This window comes from Artibeus jamaicensis, unplaced genomic scaffold, assembly GCF_021234435.1.
Source record: "Artibeus jamaicensis isolate MK-2021 breed Jamaican fruit bat unplaced genomic scaffold, CSHL_Jam_final contig_311, whole genome shotgun sequence".
Taxonomy (NCBI): domain Eukaryota; kingdom Metazoa; phylum Chordata; class Mammalia; order Chiroptera; family Phyllostomidae; genus Artibeus; species Artibeus jamaicensis.
The window spans coordinates 6,919,949-6,943,211 of NW_026521717.1; the positions used below are offsets into that span (position 1 = coordinate 6,919,949).

At 40.1% G+C, this 23,263-nt stretch overlaps 1 pseudogene; it reads left to right on the forward strand.

The window, feature by feature from the left end:
• The first annotated feature begins 6,689 nt into the window (after positions 1-6,689).
• On the forward strand, positions 6,690-11,046 carry LOC128627037 (E3 ubiquitin-protein ligase Itchy homolog; annotated as a pseudogene).
• The last annotated feature ends 12,217 nt before the right edge of the window (positions 11,047-23,263 follow it).

Sequence of the window (23,263 nt, forward strand, 5' to 3'; positions counted from 1 at the left end):
TGGCATTGTCTCAGGCTTCAGTCAGGCAGAGGAAGTAAGGCAGCCAAGAGATTAGGAGACTTCTTGTAGACAGAATGAGGACTAAGGCTATGTCAAAGCCAAAGGGTGAAGTTATATAATTCCATTTTTTCTATAGGTCCCCAAGTCCTTCCCTGAGGGCCCCTTTGCAATTGTGCCTGTCTTAGACCACCCTTCCCTTGAGGAATCTTACCCATCATTGGCTAATCAGTCATCCACTTGGGACCAAGCAGGGTGAAGTGAAAGGGGGCAGAGATGATGCCCTTGTCAGGAAGATAAGCTTTGTTTCCCAAGTGGCTAATGGTCCCAAGGTCTCTTTACTCAGCCTTAGTTGTGAGGGATTACAGCTTCTGAAAACAGGCAGGACAGTTCCCAACAAAATCTCTCATTAGAAGTTATAAAAGTAGAAACAATATAAAATTTGTTTAGTATTTGCTTCCTATGGCAGGGAGTGAAGAAAAAACCTCTACTTTGATTTAGTAATTCCAGACAGATGTTTTTCCCTTGATTTAGTAATTCCAGACAGACGTTTTTCCTTAGGTGAGAATAGGGACAAATCAATGTGTACACAATAACATTTTAAAATTTTCTCTATTTCTTAATAACTTCATTTTTCTAAATCATTTCCGTGATTAAATAATACGCATCTAACATCTAAAGCCAAGACACAGAGACCAGAAAAAGATGATTGCTACAAAACATTAAGATGTGGTTTAATATTTAATTGATTGTAATAGAACTACTGTACCCTTCTAACCCACATTTCCAATGGATCTATTATAGCTGGGTGATTAAAAATTGAAAACAATAGTTGGCACTTGATAATCAGAAACATGATTAAGAATTTTATATGCAAGTAGGTTAATTACTTTAAAGGGTTAAACATGTAGCACTTGGTTAAATTGAGGTTCTATGATGCATGCACTGGCTCACAGTGCCGTGGCATCATGGGTGAGACATGAGACAGATTCACACGGACTACTGAGTCCTGTGGAGGAAAAGGGACGGCACCGCTACTCCCTCAAGTGGGGAGTGCCTCGGAGCAGCCTTGCTACTCTCCCAAGGGGAGAGCGTGCTGACCCTTGCCTAGACAGGCATTTATTGAGTTTTCTACACAGGAGTTCAGGTACAACTTATTAATCATTGTCAGGCAGAAAAAAGTAGATAGTATACAAAGAACCATTGGGGCTTCTTCTAAGTCAGGGTCTATCAGCTAAAAGGCTACAGAACTTTGGTAAAACAAACTAATTTTCTGCCTGGGCCTTTATCATTGAACTAAAAGCATTCTTAGCAAAGCAGGCTACACAGGATTGTTAGGAATTCTTTCTTACACCAGATCACCCAGCATCTTGCTCTAGCTGGTAAAGGACTGCACCGCCTTCCCCATCACAGGTTTTCAAGCTTAAGTGGATTAGAGCTAGGAAGTACTTCTCCCAGAGGACATGGAAACTGGGCTATGTCAGAATAGCCGGGGGGTGAGGGTCCATCACTCCCTCTTTGTTGCAGCCCCCCAAGTCCTTCCATGATGGCCTCCCAAGTGATTGTATCTGGCTTAGGTTGCCCCTCACTGTGAGGAGTCTTACTGGTCATAGACATCGACCATGCTTTGGGGACAGGGGAGTAAGCTGAGGCAGCGTTTGCTACCAGAGACAAGCTTTGTCTCCTTAGTGGCTCACATTCTAGAGGTTGCTCACTCATCCTTATCTATGGGAGGCAATTACAATCCCTGAAACCAGGGAAAGTGTTTCCCAACAGTTCTATAAATAGCATATTTCTTAATATCAATAAAGATAATTATGCTCTGGGTAAATGTACATAAATCACATAACAGATTTCTGGCCAGGATGGGTGCATAGGTAGAAATGCTTCACTTCCTCACACAACCAAAAGAAGGATAACAACCAATCTAAAAATAATAAACAATCAGAAGTGCCAGAAAATCAAACTGCATGGAACTCCAACAACCAAGGAGTTAAAGAAGCATTCGCCCAAACCGGTAGAAGGGACAGAGATGGGAGACTGGCAGCTGAGCTGAGCGGATGCATGGCATGGCAAGGCAGTGGACCACACAGGTGAGGTAGGGCTGGCTGAACAGTAAACTAAAGACTCAAATCCAACTATAAACTACTGTGAGGGTTGTCACAGTGGGAGAAACTCCCAGTCTCACACAACAGTTCTTTGGAAAGTGGGGCTAGAATGCAGCAAGCAAGCAGCATTGTTCCCTCTCTGACCCTTCCCTCACAGACAATGCCACAACAAAGTAAAGAAGCTTGCCTCCGCCTGGTCAGTAGCGAAGGCTCCACTCATTTATAACAGGTGTACCAAGACAAAGAAACACAGCCCAAATGAAAGAACAGATCAAAGCTCCAGAAAAAGAGCTAAGTGACAAGGACATAGCCAACCTATCTGATGCAGAGTTCAAGTGCTTTTAATCAGGATACTCACAGAACTGATAGAGCTCAGTCACAAAATGAAGGAACAAATGAAGACTACCTAAAATGAAATAAAGCAAAATATACAGGGAATCAATTGTGAAGGAAAGGAAACCAGGGCTCCTTTCCGTTCCAATTGGAACAGAAAGGAAGAAATAAACATCCAACCAGAACAGAATGAAAAAACAAGAATTCAAAAAATGAGGAGAGGCTTAGGAAACTCTGGTACAACTTGAAACATTCCAACATCAGAATCATAGGGGTGCCAGAAGGAGAATAACATGAGCAAGAAGTTGAAAACTTATTTGAACACATGATGAAGGAAAATATCACAATCTGGCAAAGAAAATAGGCTTCCAGGAACTCCAGGAAGGCCAGAGAGTCTTAAAGAAATTGGACCCAAGGAGAAACACACTAAGACACATCATAATTAAGTTACCCAAGATTAAAGATAAAGAATCTTCAAAGCAGCAAGAGGAAAGGAGAGAGTTACCTACAACAGAGTGCCTATAAGACCTATAAGAATGTCTATCAGCTGATTTCTCTAAAGAAGGGGCTAGGAAGAAGTATTCCAAGTCATGAAAGGCAAGGACCTACTTCCAAGATTACTCTATCCAGCAAACCTATTATTTAGAATGGAAGGGCAGATGAAGTGCCTTAACTTGACCAGAAAAGGTCAAGTTCAAGGAGCTCATAACCAAGCCCTTATTATATGAAATGTTAAAGGGACTTATCTAAGAAATAGAAGATCAAAAACTATGAACAGTAAGATGACAACAAACATAATTATCAACAACTGAACCTAAAAAACAAAAATCAAAACTAAGCAAACAATTACAACAGGAAGAGAACCAGAGAAATGGAGATCACATGGAGAGTTTTTAGTGGGGAAAGGAAGGGAAGAATGGAGGGGGCAAAAGATACAGGGAACAAGAAGCATAATTGGCAGGCATAAAATAGATGGGGAGAAGGTTAAGAATCGTATAGGAAACAGAGAAGTCAAAGAACTTATATGTACAACTCATGGACATGAACTAAGGGGGAGAATGCTGGAGGGTTGGAGGGTACAAGCCAGAGGGGGGAATTGAAAAAACTGTAATAGCATAATCAATAAAATATACTTAAAATCACATAACAAAAGAATTTAGAAGCAGGCATGATTACCCTAGACAGAATCTATAGCATTTTGTATTTTATATCTCTTGTCAGAACAGCCCTTTCATTTTGCCATAAAAATTAGCAAGGTATTTTGATACCAACATGAAACCATCTTATGGGTCTTGTGATGACATTTGCTCACTTTCATTGTTTAATAAACACTTGAAGACATCATCAGTGCAATTTTGAAAGAAAAAAAAAACTACTGAAGGGAGAAGCCCTAGGAGACCTTTGCTCACCCAAGACCCCAGGCGCCATGGGAGAACGACAAGGCCATCTGGGAAAAGCAAATAGCTGGATAGTCACTAGGACTGGGGCTAGCACCCCCGCAGATAGAACCAATTTTCACATTTAGCCTTTGTACTCTGCTTCTGCCCCGTAGATAGAACTAATTACCGCATTCTGCTTCTGTATCCTGCTTTGCCACGTAGACAGGAAGACCCCTAGGTTATATGAACCCCAAGAATCCTTTGTTTGGGGCTCAGAATTTGGAGACTGCTTCCTCTGGGCCTGTGCATGTTAATAAACCTTGTACTCCAGAATCCCTTGGTGTCTGGTTGCTTCATTTTCCTATAACATTTGGTTCCCTGACCAGGAAGCGACCTCACACAAATTCGGGTTGACTTGCCACTGACTGGATAGGTGGGGAGGTGGCCGGAGGACCAACTGGGGAAGCGGGGGTGCACGTGCCCTGAGATTTCTTAGGCCCCATCTGGTTGGGGCGACAGCCGCCAGCCCCCACTGCAGGTGGGAAGCGAGGGTTTCGGACTACAACCTGACAGAAGGTGCCAGATCGATGAGTGCCCCGGGGGCCTGACCCGAGCGAGACCAAAGAGAGGTTGATCACCTCAAATTAGAAATTTGGGTTGGATTCATGCTGAGTCCGACCACTTGACCCTCACTCAGGGAGGGATTAGCCTCTTCAACAAATGGTGTTGGGAGAACTGGACACCTACGTGCAAAAAAATGAAACTTGAGCACAGACTTACACCATACACAAAAATAAATTCAAGGTGGATAAAAGACTTAAATGTAAGCCGTGACACCATTAAAGTCCTAGAGGAGAACATTGGCAAGAAAGTCTCAGATATTTCACGCAGCAACTTCTTTACTGATATGTCCCCTAGAGCAAGGAATGTAAAGGAAAGAATAAACAAATGGGATCTCATCAAAATAGAAAGCTTCTGCGTGGCTAAAGAAAACAGTATTAAATTAGCAAGACAACCAACTGTATGGGAAAACATATTTGCCAATGATACCTCAGACAAAGGTTTAATCTCCAAAATATACAAAGAACTCACACGACTCCACACTAAGAAGACACCCAACCCAATTAAAAAATGGGAAAAGGACTTGAACAAACACTTCTCCAAGGAGGACATACAGAACATTCAGAGACACATGAAGAGATGCTCAATATTGTTAGCTATCAGAGAGATGCAAATTAAAACCACAATGAGATACCACTTTACACCAGTCAGGATGGTATAATAGACAAAGCAACAAACAACAAATGTTGGAGAGGTTGTGGGGAAAAGGGGTCCTTAATTCACTGTTGGTGGGATTGCAGACTGGTACAACCATTATGGAAAACAGTATGGAATTTTCTCAGAAAAATAAAAATCAACCTGCCTTTTGACCCAGCAATTCCACTGCTGGGATTATATCCTAAGAATCGTAAAACATCAATTTCAAAGAACCTATGCACCACAATGTTCACAGCAGCACAATTTACAATAGCCAAGTGTTGGAATCAACCTAGGTGCCCATCAGTAAATGAATGGATCCAAAAATTGTGGTACGTATACGCAATGGAATTCTATGCTGCAGAGAGAAAGAAGGAGCTACTACCTTTTGCAACAACATGGATGGAACTGGAAAGCATTATGCTGACTGAAATAGGCCAGGTGCTGAAAGACAAATACCATATGATCTCACCTTTAACAGGAAGCTAAACAACAAAACAAACAAGCAAGCAGAAAAAAACAAAAAAGACACTGAAATAGAGAACAAGGGGACAGTGACCAGAGGGGAGAAGGAAGGGAAGTTAAGGGGAAAAAGGGGGAGGCATTTGGAGGAACAAATAGGAAGGACACAGGGTCTAGAACTAAGGGGGGTGGAAATGGGAGGGAGGTGGGGAGCAAGGGGCGGGGGAGGCTAGGCTGGGAAGAATAGACAAAAAACTATACTTGAAAAGTAACTAAATAAAATTTAAAAAAAAAGAAGTACAAATTTGTTGTTATGGAATAGTCATGCAGATGTAAAGTATTCCACCGGGAATATCATCAATAGTATTCCAACAACTATTATGATGTAAGATGGGTGCAAAATTTATCAGGTGATTCCTTAGTAAGTTATGTAAGGTCTAATCACTGTGGTGTACACCTGAAACTAATGTATGTCAATTGTAATTAAAAAAAAATGATGAAAAAAATTTTAAAGAGTAAGTATTTCCTAAGGACTTAGATTTTCTTTCTGTGGAAAGAAACAAATTTTCTTCCTGTAACAAAAATGCATAAATACATAAATAAATAAATTTGAGCCCACTTAACCATGGAGAGTACTTCTTGGTAGATGTTGTTTTTCTTAGGGTCCACACATGTGACTGAGTGTTGGCTCTGCATAAAAGAAGATTTAACTTTTGCTTTACAGTCATAAATTATTCAGATCAAACTAATAGCAATAGTTTTAAAAGCACAAAAATTATCTGTTTTTTTAATATTTATTTCTGAACACACAAGATAAATCATATAACAGAATAGACACTCAATAAATATTAGCGGGCTGATTCAATAATGCTTTCCACATTAGAACCCCAAATGATTTCAATAACACAACAAAGTATTTTATAGGAAAATATGTAACTTAATTTGGTAGCTTCACAACAACTAACTAAAATGAAAATAAAATTCAAATTAATAATGTCATAAAAATATAAAATCAGTGGCTTAGTCTAGGGACTAAAGACTCACCATCACCCTGAGTTCTAGTAACATGCATTTAACAGTAGCCTTCTGGAGACAACACCTTAACCCAGTGAAGTGACTCGTAACTTGAACAGTTTGCTATCCCATTGGTGGTATGTCTGACAGTGAATCACAACTTGGTTCAATGGGTAGCCTGACCATGAAATCATAACTTCAGATCACTGTCATTTCAGCAAAACTTAAAGAAGATAAAAAGAATTGGTTTGGACCAAGTCCTTATGTGGAAGTCACAGTAGATGGACTTCCATCTTTGATTCCGTCTTTCTGTCTTTGATTTTTCAGTCAAAGACAGAAAAATGTAACAATATGAGTAGTCCTGAATGGAAGCAACCCCTTATAATTCCAGTCACCCCTGTGAGTAAATTACATTTTTGTGTATGGAGTCACCAGACACTGAAATCTGATGTTTTTCTTGGGAACTGCTGCATTAGATATCTATGAAATATTAAAGTGAAACAATATGAAACTTGAGGAAGTATTGTGATTTTACAGTTTGTAGGTAACAGAGAGCCAACAGAAACAATAGGAGACCTGTGAGTGTGTCTTGATGGGCTGCAATTAGAGTCTGAATTTGTTACCAATGATGAAACAACATGTTCAGAAAGTGCTTCACAAAACAATGATGGCTCTAAAACTAAGGATAAAACTAGAGTGAACACAAATGGATCAGACAAACCTGAGGATGCAGGGTCTGGTGAAAATAGGAGGGTCAATGGGAATAATTCTCTATTACTCTCAAATGGTGGTTTTAAACCTTCTAGACCTCCAATATCTTCACAACCACCTACACCTACTCCATGTAGACAAGCATCTGTCAATGGTTCACTTTCTGCCACTTCTGAAAGTGATGGATCTAGTACAGGCTGTCTGCCTGCAACAAATACAAACTCAAATACATCTGAAAGAGCAACATCTGGGTTAATAATTCCTCTTACTATACCTAGAGTCTCTGCACCTAGGCCATTAAATCCTGTACCCCAAGCTTCCTTACTACCTGGTTTGGAGCAGAGACTGGACCAGCACAGGTGAGTTTACTATGTAGATAATATTGAAAAAAGAACAATGTGGGATGGACCAGAACCTCTAACTCCTAACTGAAAATGCAGGGTTGACAACATGGGGCATATTTATTATGTTGTCCATTTCACAAGAACAACCATGAAGTAGAAGCCAACATTGAAATCCATCCAGGACTTCCACCAAGATGGAGGTGTAGGTGGAAGCACTGCACCTTCTCACACAACCAAGTTTAAAACAACAAAGTTTTAGCAACAAAAACACAGCCAAATCACATAAAATTGAACTACACAGAAGTCTGACAACAACAAACCCTTCAGCCAAAACGGTAAGAGGGGCAGAGCCAGCAGCAGAGCGGGGTTGGGTAGGAAAGATCCACCAGACCGACCTGGCACACGATCCAGGTGCGCCAGCAGCCATGGGCGGATCCCAGGTGTGGAGAAGCAGGTAGACCCACTGAGGACTGATCTCAGTCACACATTTGCATGCAGGTAAACCGGTGAAGAGCTAGCAGTGAGACAGACCACGCAGGCCCCAGCAGCAGGAAGCAGCAGAGTGAACTCCCATTGTCCCTCTCTGACCCCGCCCCCACATAAGCGTCACAAACCAGCGACCCTGCCCTGGAAGCCCCGCCCTGGTGAACAACTAAGGCTCTGCTCCTCATACCTAACAGGCACAAACAGATCAAAACATGGCTCAAGAACAACTCAGAGCCCCAGAGCTGATAAATCTAAGTGATAAAGAAATAGCTAAACTTTCAGATGCACAGTTCAAAACACTAGTGACCAGGATGCTCACAGAACAGGTTGATTTTAGTCACAAATTAGAGGAACATATGAAGGCTAAACTAATTGAAATGGAGGGAAATACACAGGAAACCAATAGTAATGGGAAGGCAACTGGGACTCAAATCAAAGGACTGGACCAGAAGGAGGAAAAAAATGATCAAACAGAAAAGGATGAAGAAACAAGAATTCAAAAAAGTGAGGAGAGGCTTAGGAACCTTCAGGACATCTTTAAACGTTCCAACATCCGAAGTATAGGGGTACCAGAAGGGGAAGAGGAACACCCACGAGTGGAAAACTTATTTGAACAAATAATAAAGGAGATCGTCCCCAATCTGGCAAAGAAAATAGACTTCCAGGAAGTCCAGGAAGCTCAGAGAGTCCAAAAGAAGTTAGACCCAAGAAGGAACACACCAAGGCACATCATCATTACATTAGCCAAGATTAAAATGAAAGAGAGAATCCTAAAAGCAGCAAGAGATAAGGGGTCAGTCACCTACAAAGGAGTTCCCATCAGACTGTCAGCAGATTTCTCAGAAGAGACCTTACAGGCAAGAAGGGGCTGGAAGGAAGTATTCCAAGTCATGAAAAACAAAGACCTACATCCAAGATTGCTCTATCTAGCAAAGCTTTCATTTAGAATGGAAGGACAGATAAAGTGCCTCTCAGATAAGATCAAGTTCAAGGAGTTCATCATCACCAAGCCCTTATTTATGAAATGTTAAAGGGACTTATCTAAGAAAAAGAAGATAAAAAAGATGAACAGTGAAAGGACAGCAAACTCACAGTTATTAAGAAGCACACCTAAAACAAAAGCAAACTAAGAGGACAGCTAGATCAGAAGCAGAACCATAGAAATGAAGATCACATGGAGGGTTAGCAACAGGGGAGTGGGAGGAGGAGAAGGGGGGAGAAGGTACAGAAAATAATTAGCATAGGTGGTAGGTAGAAAATAGATAGGGGGAGGGCAAGAATAGTATGGGAAATATAGAATCTAAAGAACTTGAGACACGTGGTCATAAACTAGAGGGGGGAATGGTGGGGGAGGGGGTGTGCAGGGTGAAGGGGACTGAAGGGGGAAATAGAACAACTGTAATGGCATAATTAATAAAGTATATTAAAAAAAAAGAAATCCATCCAGAACTATGAACAGTGGTAGTTCTACCATAGTCAGTGTCAAGGAGGAATACAAAGAGTATAATCATAGATTCAATTATAGCACTCAAGACTTGTTTGCTACATCACAAAATAAAGAATTTGATCCCCTTGGACCCCTACCACGTGGATGGGAAAAGAGAACACCTTTGGTAGAGTATATGTTTTTCAACAACAACACTTGTATTACCCACTGGGAAGACCTAAGAAGTCGGGGTCAATTAGATGAAAAGCCCTTACCTGAAGGCTGGGAATTGAGATTCACAGTGAATGGAATGCCATATTTTGTGGACTGCAATAGAAGAACAACCAACTATATAGATGCCCACACTAGAAAATCTGCCCTAGACAATGGACCCCAGATAGCCTATGTATGGGACTTCAAGGCAAAGGTTCAGTATTTCTGGTTCTGGTGTCAGCAATTGGTCATTGAACAGCACATAAAGATTACAGTGACAAGGAAAGTGTTGTTTGAGGATTCCTCTCAGCAGATAATGAGCTTCAGTCCCCAAGATCTGCAGAGACATTTGTGGGTGATTTTTCTAGAAGAAGGTTTAGATTATGGAGGTGTAGCAAGAAAATGGTTGGTTCTTTTGTCACACAAGATGTTGAACCCAATGTATTGCCTGTTTGAATATGCAGGGAAGAGAAACTACTGCTTGCAAATAAACCCCACTTCTTATATCAATCCAGACCTTCTAAAATATTTTCATTTTAGTGGCAGGTTTATGGCCATGGCTCTATTCCATGGGAAATTCATAGACACAGGTTTTTCTTTGCCATTCCACAAGCACACCTTGAACAACCTAGTAGGACTCAAGGATTTAGAATCTATTGATCCAGAATTTTACAGTTCTCTCATCTGAGTTAAAGAAAACAATATTGAAGAATGTGGTTTGGAAATGTATTTCTCCATCGATAAAGAAATTTGAGGTGAAATCAATAGTCATGATTTGAAATCCAGTGGTGTCAATATTCTTGTAACAGAAGAAAGTAAAGAGGAATATATCAAAATGGTAACTGAATGGAAGTTGTCTGGAGTTGTTGAAGAACAGACACAAGCTTTCTTTGAGGGTTTTAATGAAATTCTCCCCCAGTAGTATTTGTAATACTTTGGTGCAAAGGAGTTAGAGGTCCTTTTACGTGAAATGCAAGAGATTAATTTGAATGACTGGCTATTGTCATTACACTAGGACAAGCAAACAGATCATGTGGTTTTGGCAATTTGTTAAAGAAATCAATAATGATAAGAGAATGAGACTTCTACGATTTGTCACTGGAACCTGCCAATTACCAGTTAGAGGATTTGATGACCTCATGGGGAGCAATGAACCACAAAAATTCTGCATTGAAAAAGTTAGGAAAGAAAATTGGTTACCCAGAAGTCATACCTGTTTTAACCACCTGGATCTGCCACTCTGTAAGAGTTATGAGTAACTGAAAGAAAAGCTGTTATTTGCAACTGAAGAAACAGCAGGGTTTGGACAAGAGTAACTTCTGGAAACTAGCACCACCAAAGGATAAGAACTTGTTTGCAATGTTTGTCCTTTTCCTTATCTGCCTTTGCACATCTTGTTGTAAAATTGGATTTACTGTTTACAGAATGATCTGAGTATAAGTAAATTAATGTTATCATTGAGATTTATCTCCCAGTGATTCTGAATTTTTACTCAAATGTTTCCAGAAATCAGATCTGCAAATGACTAGTCAAAACCTTCCTTAACATGAGACTTAATATAATGAAATCTATTTTAACTTATTCCACTAGATTGTTTCCTGCATTATGTATGTGTGTATCAGAAGTCTTGCTTTTACTTTTACATCCTAGAACAGTAACAGAAACATTGTTAACTTCATGTTTATGTGATCTAACACTGCCTTCATTCAGCAGACTTGATGCAAGTGACAGGATCCCCTCACTCAGAAATTGTCTGCATAAAGGAGGCAGTTAGGTTCTATCCAACCCTACATTCATTTTTTTATGCCACCTTCTCCAGAAAATGTATGTAGTATGGTCTCTTAAAGCCCTAGTTTTGTTTTTGTTTTTTGTTCCTAGAGTCCAGACGCCACCTTTTTATTGGTAAGAGGAAAATGCCATTGCTTTGTCTTACAGAGCAAATGTCTGCCCCCTACCCATTAATTGTATAAGACTGAACTTTGGTAACATATGGCTGTGGAAATTAAGCCTTCTATAAAGAATTCCTAGAGAGGATGCTGGGAAGATGGCGACAGAGTAAGACAGAGCTGATGCTAGCTCCTGTACTCATGGGTGAAAATCCTGGCAGATCTATAGAGAAACAGCACAATAAACCATCGGTTACCCAGCATTTATGAAATTAAAAGACCAGAGATTGTGAATGACACTGAAATACCAGACAGCGGCAGAGTCAGCTACTGGAGCTGGGACACAAGCGGCCCCTGTGCTGCCGCCAGACCAATAGGCCTGGGAGCCGGGGAGTCAGGTACGGGAGCCGAACACTCCAAGCCCCTGTGACAGTCCGGGGTGACAGAGGAGTCAGGAACCAGAGCTGGGACATTCTTGGCCCCTGTGCCGATGCCATAGCTACCGGCCTGGGCAACAGAAGAGTCAGTTGCAGGAGCTGGGACACCAGAAGCCCCTGTGATGCCGCCACAAAGATGGGCCTGGGCCCTGAGGAGCCAGCTACGGGAGACGAGACATTCTCAGCCCTTGTGCCGCGGCCATAGCAATGGGACTGGATGCCTGGGAGTCAGGTATGGAAGCCGGGACACTCCAAACCCCTGTGACGGTCCTGGGAGGCAGAGGAGTCAGCTACGCAGCTGAGGCATTCTCAGCCCCTGTGCCGCTCCCATAGCAACAGGTCTGGATGCTGGGAGCCTCCGGTCAGGTGCTGGAGCTGGGACATTCTAAGCCTCTGTGCCACTGCCATAAAGACAGGACTAGATCCCTGGGAGTCAGGTACGGGAGCTGGGACATTCCCAGTGCCTGTGCCACTGCTGTAGTAACGGGCCTGGGTGCTTGAGTAGGTGGCTACTAGAGCCGGGACATTCAGCAGTGCTAGGCGACAAATGCAGGGACCAGTGCGAGGACCAGCGTGAGAGTAGGTGGAGACAAAGAACATCAAGAAACTTCAAGGAGTCTGCACCACTGAACTTCACAAGGATCATACCACAGAAGTTCACACCATGAAACCAGGGTTTCAGAACAGATCAATTTTAGAAGCAGAGACTAACAAGAGGAGTCTCAAACAATGGGAAGACAAAGAAACAATCCCCAAATGAAAGAAAAAGCAGAAACTTCAGAAAAAATGTTAGATGAAATAGAAGCTAATCAACTATCAGATAGTGAACTCAAAGCACCAGTTATTACGAAGTACAAAGAGCTCACAGTGAACTACCAGAAACTACAGGGGAACTATAATGATCTCTCTGCAAACTACAGCAACATCAAAAAGGAAATGGAAACTATCAGCAAGAGACAAAAGAAAATGAAGAATACAATTTCCGAATTGAAGAACACAGTAGAAAGTTTCCAAAGTAGGATAGATGAAGCGGAGGATAGGATTAGTGAGTTGGAGGACAAGGTAGAAAGCATCTCACAGAAAGAGCAAGAAAATGAAAAGAGGCTCAGAAAGAATGAAGAAGGATTAAGAGAAATGCAAGACAATATGAAACGTAATAATATCCGAATAATAGGAATACCAAAAGGAGAAGAAGAAGAACAAAGGACAGAAAACGTCTTTGAATGAGTAATGAGAGAAAATTTCCCTAATTTGATAAGAGAAAAAGTCTCACAAATCCAGGAATCACAGAGAGTCCTAACCAAGAGGAACCCAAGGAGGCCCACTTCAAGACACATAATCATCAAAATGGCAAAATTCCAAGACAAAGAGAGAATCTTAAAGGCAGCAAGGGAGAAAAAAGAAATAACATACAAGGGAGCCCCAATAAGGTTACTACTGACTTCTCAATGGAAACACTTCAAGCAAGAAGAGAATGGCAAGAAATATTCCAAGTAATGAGAACCAGAGGCCTACAACCAAGGCTACTTTACCCAGCAAGGCTCTCAATCAAGATAGATGGCCAAATAAAGAGCTTCCAAGACAAAAGAAGCCTAAAAGAATACGCCTCCACCAAACCAGCTCTACAAGAAATACTAAAAGAACTGCTTTAAGGGAAGGAAGGATAAGAGGGAGAAAGACAGAAACACAGGTACAAAAATGGCAATGAATAAGTACCTATCAATAATAACCTTAAATGTAAATGGATTAAATGCTCCAATCAAAAGACACAGAATAGCTCAATGGACAAGAAAGCATGACCCACACATACGCTGCCTACAAGAGACCCATCTCAGGACAAAAGACCATCACAGACTAAAAGTGAAAGGCTAGAAACAAGTTTTCCAAGCAAATGGACAAGAAAAAAAAGCTGGGGTAGCAATTCTCATGGCGGACAAAATAGACTTCAAAAAAAAAGGCCATAAGGAGAGACCCAGAAGGTCACTTCATTATACTCAAGGGAAGAATCCACCAAGAAGACATTAACATTGTAAACATATATGCACCAAACATAGGGGCACCCAAATATATCAAGAAAATCTTAGAGGACTTCAAGAAAGATATTGACAGCAACACAATTATAGTAGGAGATTTTAACACTCCACTATCAAAAATGGACAGATCTTCCAAACAAATTATCAAAAAAGATATTGTGGCATTAAACAACACCCTAGATGAAATGGACTTAACTGATATATATAGAGCCCTTCATCCCAAAGAAGCTAAATACACATTCTTTTCAAATGCACATGGAACATTTTCAAAGATAGACCACATGACAGGACACAAAACGAGCCTCAAAAAATTCGAGAAAATTGAAACCATACCAAGCATATTCTCTGACCACAAGGGACTGAATTTGGAAACCAACCCCAAAGGAAAAAAACCAAAGCACCCAAAATCAGGGTGACTGAATGGTATGCTATTAAACAAGGAATGGCTCAAGAATGAAATTAGGGAAGAAGTCAAAACGTTTCTGGAAACAAATGAAAATGATCTCACAACAACCCAAAACTTATGGGACACAGTGAAGGCAGTCCTGAGAGGGAAGTTTATAGCAATACAGGCCTACCTAAAGAAGATAGAAAGATTTCAAACAAACAACCTAACCCTACACCTGCAAGAACTCGAGGAACAACAACAAAAACAGCCCAGAGCAAGCAGAAGGAAGGAAATAGCCAAGATTAGAGCAGAATTAAATGATATAGAAACTAAAAGCACAATTTTAAGGAATCACAATTTTAATCAATGAATCCAGGAGTTGGTTCTTGGAGAAGATAAAAAAAATAGACAAGCCTTTAAGTAGGCTCATCAAGAAAAGAAGAGACAGGACACAAATAAACAATCAGAAATGAAAGAGGAGAGATTACAACTGATACCACAGAAATAGAAGGGGTTGTAAGAAATTACTATGAAAAATGGCATGCCAAGAAACTTGAAAACCTAGGGGAAATGGACACATTTCTAGAAAAATACAATCTTCTAAAACTCAGTGAAAAAGAAGCAGAAAATCTAAATACACCCATAACAGCAAAAGAAATTGAAGCAGTAATCAAAAAACTCCCATCACACAAACGCCCTGGACCAGATGGTTTCACAGGATAATTCTACAAAGCATTTAAGGAAGAGATAACCCCTATTCTCCACAGACTATTACAAAAAATCCAGAAGGATGGAAAACTCCCAAATTCTTTTTATGAAGCCAGCATCATCTTAATTCCAAAACCAGATAGAGACACAACAAAGAAAGAAAACTTCAGGCCAATATCGCTGATGAACATAGATGCTAAAATCCTCAACAAAATATTGGCAAATTGCATCCAACAATATATCAAAAATATAATACACCATGATCAAGTGGGATTCATCCCAGGGATGCAAGGATGGTTCAACATTCACAAATCAGTAAATGTATTACATCACATAAACAAAAGCAAAGACAAAAACCACATGATCATATCAATAGATGGGGAAAAAGCTTTCAATAAGGGACAACACCCATTTATGATAAAAACACTCAGCAAAGTGGGAATACAGGGAGCATTTCTCAAAATAATAAAGACCATATATGTGAGACCTACAGCCAATATCATATTCCATGGGAAAAAAACTAAAAGCTTTTCCACTTAGATCAGGAACAAGACAAGGTTGTCCACTTTCACCACCTCTATTCAATATAGTATTAGAAGTTTTAGCCATAGTGATCAGGCAGGAAAAGGAAATAAAAGGCATCCAAATAGGAAAGGAAGAAGCAAAACTGTCACTGTTTGCAGATGACATGATAGTGTACATGGAAAATCCTATAGACACTACCCAAAACTGCTCGAACTAATTAATGAATTTGGAAAAACAGCTGGTTACAAAGTCAATATCTGGAATCAATGAAATTTTTGTATACCAACAGTGAATCAGCAGAAGCAGGAATCAAAGAAAAAATCCCATTCAATATAGCAAAAAGAAAAAGATAATATCTGGGAATAAACCTAACTAAGGAGGTAAAAGACCTGTATGCAGAAAACTACACAGCCCGGAAGAAAGTAATCAAGGAAGACAGAAACAAATGGAAACATATACCTTGTTCATGGATTGGAAGAATTAACATCATCAAAATGTCCATACTACCCAAAGCAATATACACATTCAATGCAATACCCATTAAAGTACCAATGGCATATTTCACAGACATAGAAAAAACACTTCAAAAATTTATATGGAACCATAAACAAGCCCGAATAGCAGCTGCTCTTTTGAAAAAGAAGAACAAAGTAGGAGGGATCACAATACCTGATATCAAACTGTATTACAAGGCCACTGTAATCAAAACAGCCTGGTACTGGCATAAAAACAGGCACATAGACCAATGGAACAGAACAGAGAGTCCAGAAATCAACGCAACTCTATACAGTCAATTAATATTTGACAAAGGGGGCAGTAACATAAAATGGAGTAAAGATAGCCTCTTCAACAAATGGTGTTGGAAGAACTGGACATCCACGTGCAAAAAAATGAAACTTGAGCACAGACTTACACCACACACAAAAATAAATTCAAGGTGGATAAAAGACTTAAATGTAAGCCGTGACACCATTAAAGTCCTAGAGGAGAACATTGGCAAGAAAATCTCAGATATTTCACGCAGCAACTTCTTTACTGATATGTCCCCTAGAGCAAGGAATGTAAAGGAAAGAATAAACAAATGGGATCTCATCAAAATAGAAAGCTTCTGCGTGGCTAAAGAGAACAATATTAAATTAAAAAGACAACCAACTGTATGGGAAAACATATTTGCCAATGATACCTCAGACAAAGGTTTAATCTCCAAAATATACAAAGAACTCACACGACTCCACACTAAGAAGACACCCAACCCAATTAAAAAATGGGAAAAGGACTTGAACAAACACTTCTCCAAGGAGGACATACAGAACATTCAGAGACACATGAAGAGATGCTCAATATTGTTAGCTATCAGAGAGATGCAGATTAAAACCACAATGAGATACCACTTTACACCAGTCAGGATGGTATAATAGACAAAGCAACAAACAACAAATGTTGGAGAGGTTGTGGGGAAAAGGGGTCCGTAGTTCACTGTTGGTGGGATTGCAGACTGGTACAACCATTATGGAAAACAGTATGGAATTTTCTCAGAAAAATAAAAATCGACCTGCCTTTTGACCCAGCAATTCCACTGCTGGGATTATATCCTAAGAATCGTAAAACATCAATATCAAAGAACCTATGCACCACAATGTTCACAGCAGCACAATTTGCAATAGCCAAGAGTTGGAAGCAACCTAGGTGCCCATCAGTAAATGAATGGATCAGAAAATGATGGTAAATATACACAATGGAATTCTATGCTGCAGAGAGAAAGAAGGAGCTACTACCTTTTGCAACAGCATGGATGGAACTGGAAAGCTTTATGCTGAGTGAAATAGGCCAGGTGCTGAAAGACAAGTACCATATGATCTCACCTTTAACAGGAAGCTAAACAGCAAAACAAACAAGCAAGCAGGAAAAAAAAAAACACTGAAATAGAGAACAAGGGGACAGTGACCAGAGGGGAGAAGGAAGGGAAGTTAAGGGGGAAAAGGGCGAGGGATTTGGAGGAACAAATAGGAAGGACACAGGGTCGAGAACTAAGGGGAGTGGAAATGGGAGGAAGGTGGGGAGCAATGGGCAGGGGAGGCTGGGATGGGAGAAATAGGCAAAAAACTGTACTTGAAAAATAACTAAATAAAATTAATTTAAAAAAAGACTGCCTATAGAGGTGAATTCTTATAGTGAAATATAGTTACCTGAAATATTTACTAGAGATTTATTAGACTAAATTAAGAGATAATGTAGGAAAGTAGACTTTTTGTTTCTACATAATGCTTGATGATTCACTTAAGGAGGAAGAAATATTGTGTGACAATTTATAAATATCATCCAGAAGACTTTCTGCCCTATATATGTTTAAAATACAGAATAGTTATATTTTAAGTAGCCCTGGCCCTAGTTCTATAGGGCTTGGCTATTTAATAGTTTTATGCAAGAAACATTTAGCTCTGGAAAAGATAAATGCTTGTATATATTTTTGCAGCCTGGGACTTCCCTTATTGTATTTCTTTCTTTAAGTAGCTACATGTATATGTTTTCTCTGCTGTGTTAGAAAAATGGGGGCTGGATATCAAATGAATGAGAGGTTTTATAAAAAGACTGCAAGAAGACAGCAGACATAAATATCTATCAAATACTACCTTAAATTTTGGTCCAAGCTGAACACTTGGAAATAAATTTATGTTAAGTGTTTATAATGATTTCTTAAATATGACCTAAATTACTTTTAAAGTCCTTTGTCTTTGTAACTATTATAAATGCTAATAAATTATCAATTTTAACTGTATGTTTTGTTAAAATAAAAACTATGTAAAATGAAAGAATGTAAAATCAAAGCTAGGAAAGTGCATTTCATAATTTTATACTAATATGACTATTATCAATTTGTTTGTAGATCTCATGTTGCTATAGAATACTGACATAAAATGGTTACTAATAGTGTTATTTTTAAGTGAATGGCAGTGCTCCTACTGCAAGAAGAGTTTCCCCTCAAATCTTGCACCTGATAAGGAGCTTACAACTCAATGTACTCATCTGAAGTGACTCGGAAAATATAAGAAGGTGCAAATTAAAGAAAGGAAGGGAGAGATTTTAAAAATTACTTTCCTGAAAAGAATTCATTGTCATTTTAAAGATATTTACTATAATGAAGAATTGTATAGATAAAATTAATTTCCACTTATGCTTTTATTTATGGAAAAAACAATGAAAAAGGATACATATTGGCCTAATTGGAGGCTGTTGCAATGGCTTTAGTAAGAGAAGCCATTTATTTTGTCAAGGGAACCACAGGAAAGTGGCTGAGGGGATATATTGTTTTACTCCTTCCTGACTTCTCCTATACTATCTCTCTTTCTAATATTTTGTTTTTCAAAAACAGCTTACATCCAACATTATTTTCTAACAATTTCAGGTGTACAGCAAAGTGGTTAGACAATCATATATTTTACAAAGTGATCTCACTGATATTTTAAGTATTTACCCGACATAGTACATTGTTATTACAATATTATTGACTACACTCCCTATGTGGTACTTTACATCCCAATGACTATTTTGATACTACTGATATATACTTTTTTTAGGCCTACACCTTTTTTCTCCCAGGCGCCCAAACTCCCTCCCCTCTGGCAACCATCAGTCTGTTCTCTGTGTCTCTGGGTCTGTTTCAATATTGTTTGTTTATTAATTCTGTTATTTATATTCCATATATAAGTTAAACAATATGGTATTTGTATTTCTCTGGCCTATTTTACTTAGTATAATAACCTGTAGGTCCATTCATGCTATTGGAAATGGTAAGATTTTTTTTTTTACAGTAATAGTCTATTATATAAATGTACTCTTCTTTTTTTAAATAAACTTTTAACAAATCATTTCTCTTTAGAGGGGAAGGGAAGGAGAGAGGGACAGAATATCAATGTATGGTTGCCTCTCATGGGTCCCCTGCTGGGAACTGGCCTGCAACCCATGCATGTGCCCTGACTGGGAATTGAACCACGATCATGTGGTTCACAGGCCCGCACTCAATCCACTGAGTTACACCAGCCAGGGCTTAAATGTACTCTTCTTTATCCATTTATAGATTGTTAGCATTTACATTGCTTCCATATCTTGGCTATTGTAAATAATGTTGCAATTAACATAAGGGTGCATATATTATTTTCAGTTAGTGTTTGGATTTTTTTGGATATATGCCCAGAAATAGAATTGCTCAGTTATAAGGCAGTTTTATTTTTAATTTTTTGAGGACACTCCATACTGTTTTCCATAGTAATTGCAACAATTTGCAACCTACAAAAGTGTTAGAGGATTTCCTTGTCTCCACATCCTCACCAACACTTATTTGTTTATTTGTTGATGATAGCCATTCTGACAGGTGTAATGTGATATCCTATTATTAGTTTAATTTATATTTCTCTAATGAATAGTGAGGTCAAGCATTGTTTATGTCTATTGGCCATCTATATGTCTTTGTTAGAGGAACATCTGTTAGGTCCTCTGCCAATTAAAAAAAATTTTTTGGTGTTGAGTTGTGTGATTTCTTTATGAATTTTGGATATTAAGATGTATCATTGGTGAATATGTTTCTCTATTCAATAGGCTGTCTTCTATTTATTCCTTTTTGTTGTTGTCATTGCTCTGATGGATGTTTCCTGCTACCTTGTCCTCCAGTTTGCTTACTTTAGTCTCTACTTCATCTAATCTGCTGTTGATTTCTTCTAATATATTCTTTTTTGTAGTTATTATATTCTTCATTTCTAAATAGTACTTTCATATGGTTTCTACGCCCATTTTTATGCTTACTGTCTCTTTGTCCAAGTCCTCGCTGATTTCATGTATTCTTCTAAGGCCCTTGAGCATTCTTAAAACCAATGTTTTTACCTTAGTACCTTGCCTCCATTTCATTTATTTCTTTTTCTGGATATGTTGTCTGTTCTTTAATTTGGGGCATGCTTTTTTGTCTCTCCATTTTGGTTGCCTCTCTGTTTTTTTTTTCATGTGTATTAGGTAGATCTGCTATGTCTCCCAGTCTTGGTATGGTGGCCCCATGTAGTAGATTTCTGGGGTCTCAGTGGTACATTCTCTCCAACCACTTGAGTTGGATTCTCCAAGTGTGTCTTTTATTTGGATTATTTCAGCCTTCCCATTTTAGTTCAATCTTGATTGCTATTGGCACACCCATGGATGGAGTTTACCATCAGTGTTGCTGGTTATGAAAATTGGCCTCAGCCTGTCTGGTATGGCTGAGTGGATTGAGCATGGGCTGTGACCCAAAGGGTCGTTGGTTTGATTACCAGTGAGGGCACATGCCTGGGTTACAGGCCAGGGCCCCAGTGGAGGCCATGTGAGATGCAACCACACATTGATGTTTCTCTCTCTCTCTCTTTCTACCTCCCTTCTCTTCTCTCTAAAAATAAATAAATAAAATCTTGAAAGAAAAAAAAGAAAATTGGCTTCAACCAGTGTATGAGCTTCTGTGGGAGGGATTACCCCCATAAAGCAGAATTTGCCTCAGCAGGGCTGGTGCCTACTGAGGCTTTTTTTGTGTGTCTGGCACTTGTGGAGCAAACTGTATCATGCTGTGTCTAAAACCAGCAACACGGTGTGTTAATTCTGGGATTTCTTGAGAGCGACCTGGGTGGATATTAATGTCAGATGCTGCCTGTCACTGGCCCTGGGCTACCTTTTGGAGGCTGCAAACCAATTCACAGTTGGTAGCTGCCTGTGCTGGACCTGAATGTTTATGGGAGAGCCAAGTTGAGTACGAAGGTTAGCTGTCTCCAGGACCTGGCCTAAGGCAAATCAGCAAACAGTTCAGTTCACCTCGAGACCTACTGTGGACCATTCTGCCTGGTTTCAGGAATTATAACCCTAACCCGCCCCTCCCCCTTGGCTAAGGATGAGCAAATGACCTCTGGAATGTGAGCCGCAGGAGACAAAGCTTGTCTCCGGTAGCAAACATGGCCTCAGTTTCCTCTTCCTGCCCCCAAAGCTTGGTCAGAAGTCAATGAAGGGTAAGTCTCCTCATAGCAGGGAGCAACCTACACCAGACTCGACCACTTGGGAGGCCTTCACGGAAGGACTCGGGGGGCTGCAACAAAAAGTGAGCAATGGACCCTTGCCCCCCAGGTATGTGACATAGCCCGAGTCCCCAGGTCCTCTGGGAGAAGTGCTTCCTGGCTCTAATCCCCTTAAGTCTGAATATCTGATGGGGAAGGGTGCAGCTCCTTGCCTTGCTAGAGCATGTCTGGGGGAAAATCTGGCATCACAAAGAATTCCTGAAACGCCTGTGAAATCTGCTCTGCTAAGAGTGCTTTCATTCATATGATAAGGGTCCAGCAGGAAATGAGTATGTCTCCCAAAGTTTCTGCAAAACTTCCTTCCTGACAGACACTGACTCAGACTAAGCCCTCAGATTTCTTTGAAATGTTATCTACTGTTTGATCCTTGCTGCCCTGTATTCCTGTGTATTGCAACCCAATAAAAGCCCCTGGAGGAAGGGGCTCAGTGCTACCACTACCTTATTTCTGCCCTTTAGGTTCATATAGGAGACCATTCTGCATGGCATGGGCACAGACAGGATGCATGCCCATGGATAGATTCTCCCGTGGGGAATCAGGCCTGCATCATACCTAGACTGCTTTGAGACTTGTTTTTTGCTAAAACTCCCTCACCCTGAATTGAGGCAGAAAATGTTTAGTGCATATCTTTAAAGTGACTTCCTAAAATCTATGCTAAACTTTCCAAGGATGAGTGTAAACCAGTTCAACCACTTTTCCTTTTGCATTTGCAAATGTGATGTGATTAGCGGCATCCTCTCCTTTGTTTTCCGTAAAAGGTAACCACCTAAAGCAAACCTCTGCAGAGTAAATGAGGACCATCATGTAATGTGCCCAGAAAAGCAATAAAAACTTGTCAAGGAAAGGTTTGAGGTGCTCTCCCCTTGAGAGAGGTCGAGGCACTCCGAGGCTTTTCTTTTATTGAGAGAGAAACCGCACTGTTCCTTTTCCTCCACAGGACTCGATAGTCCATGTGAATTTGTCGTGTCTCATCCACAGTGTCTCAGACACCAAGAGCTGGGGTCCACATCAGGTTTAGCCACTGAATAAGTCTTGGATGGTACATGAGTTGTGTGAGGTAGGTTCTCAGGAAATTACTAGGTAGGGGCAAGCATTATTCACAAGGTTAATATATTCAAACTGGTGGGTCTCAGGCCACTCATTAAAGTCTCAGGTTACATCAATACCAGCCACCACTTATCTAGAGCCATGGACTTTTTTTCTTAAGATTTTATTTATTTATCTTTAGAGGGGAAGGGAATGTGAGAGAGAGAGAAATATCAACCTATGGTTGCCTCTTGTGTGTCCCCTGCTGGGAACTGGCCTGCAACCCAGGCATGTGCCCTGACTGGGAATCGAATCACAATCCCTTGGTTCTCAGGCCTGCACTCAATCCACTGAGCTACACCAGCCAGGGCTACAGCCATGAAATTTTGAGGTAGATCTGGGTACTAGTCATTGTGGTGGGGCCAGGAGAGTTCATCAAGTGAAAGCAGATTAAGA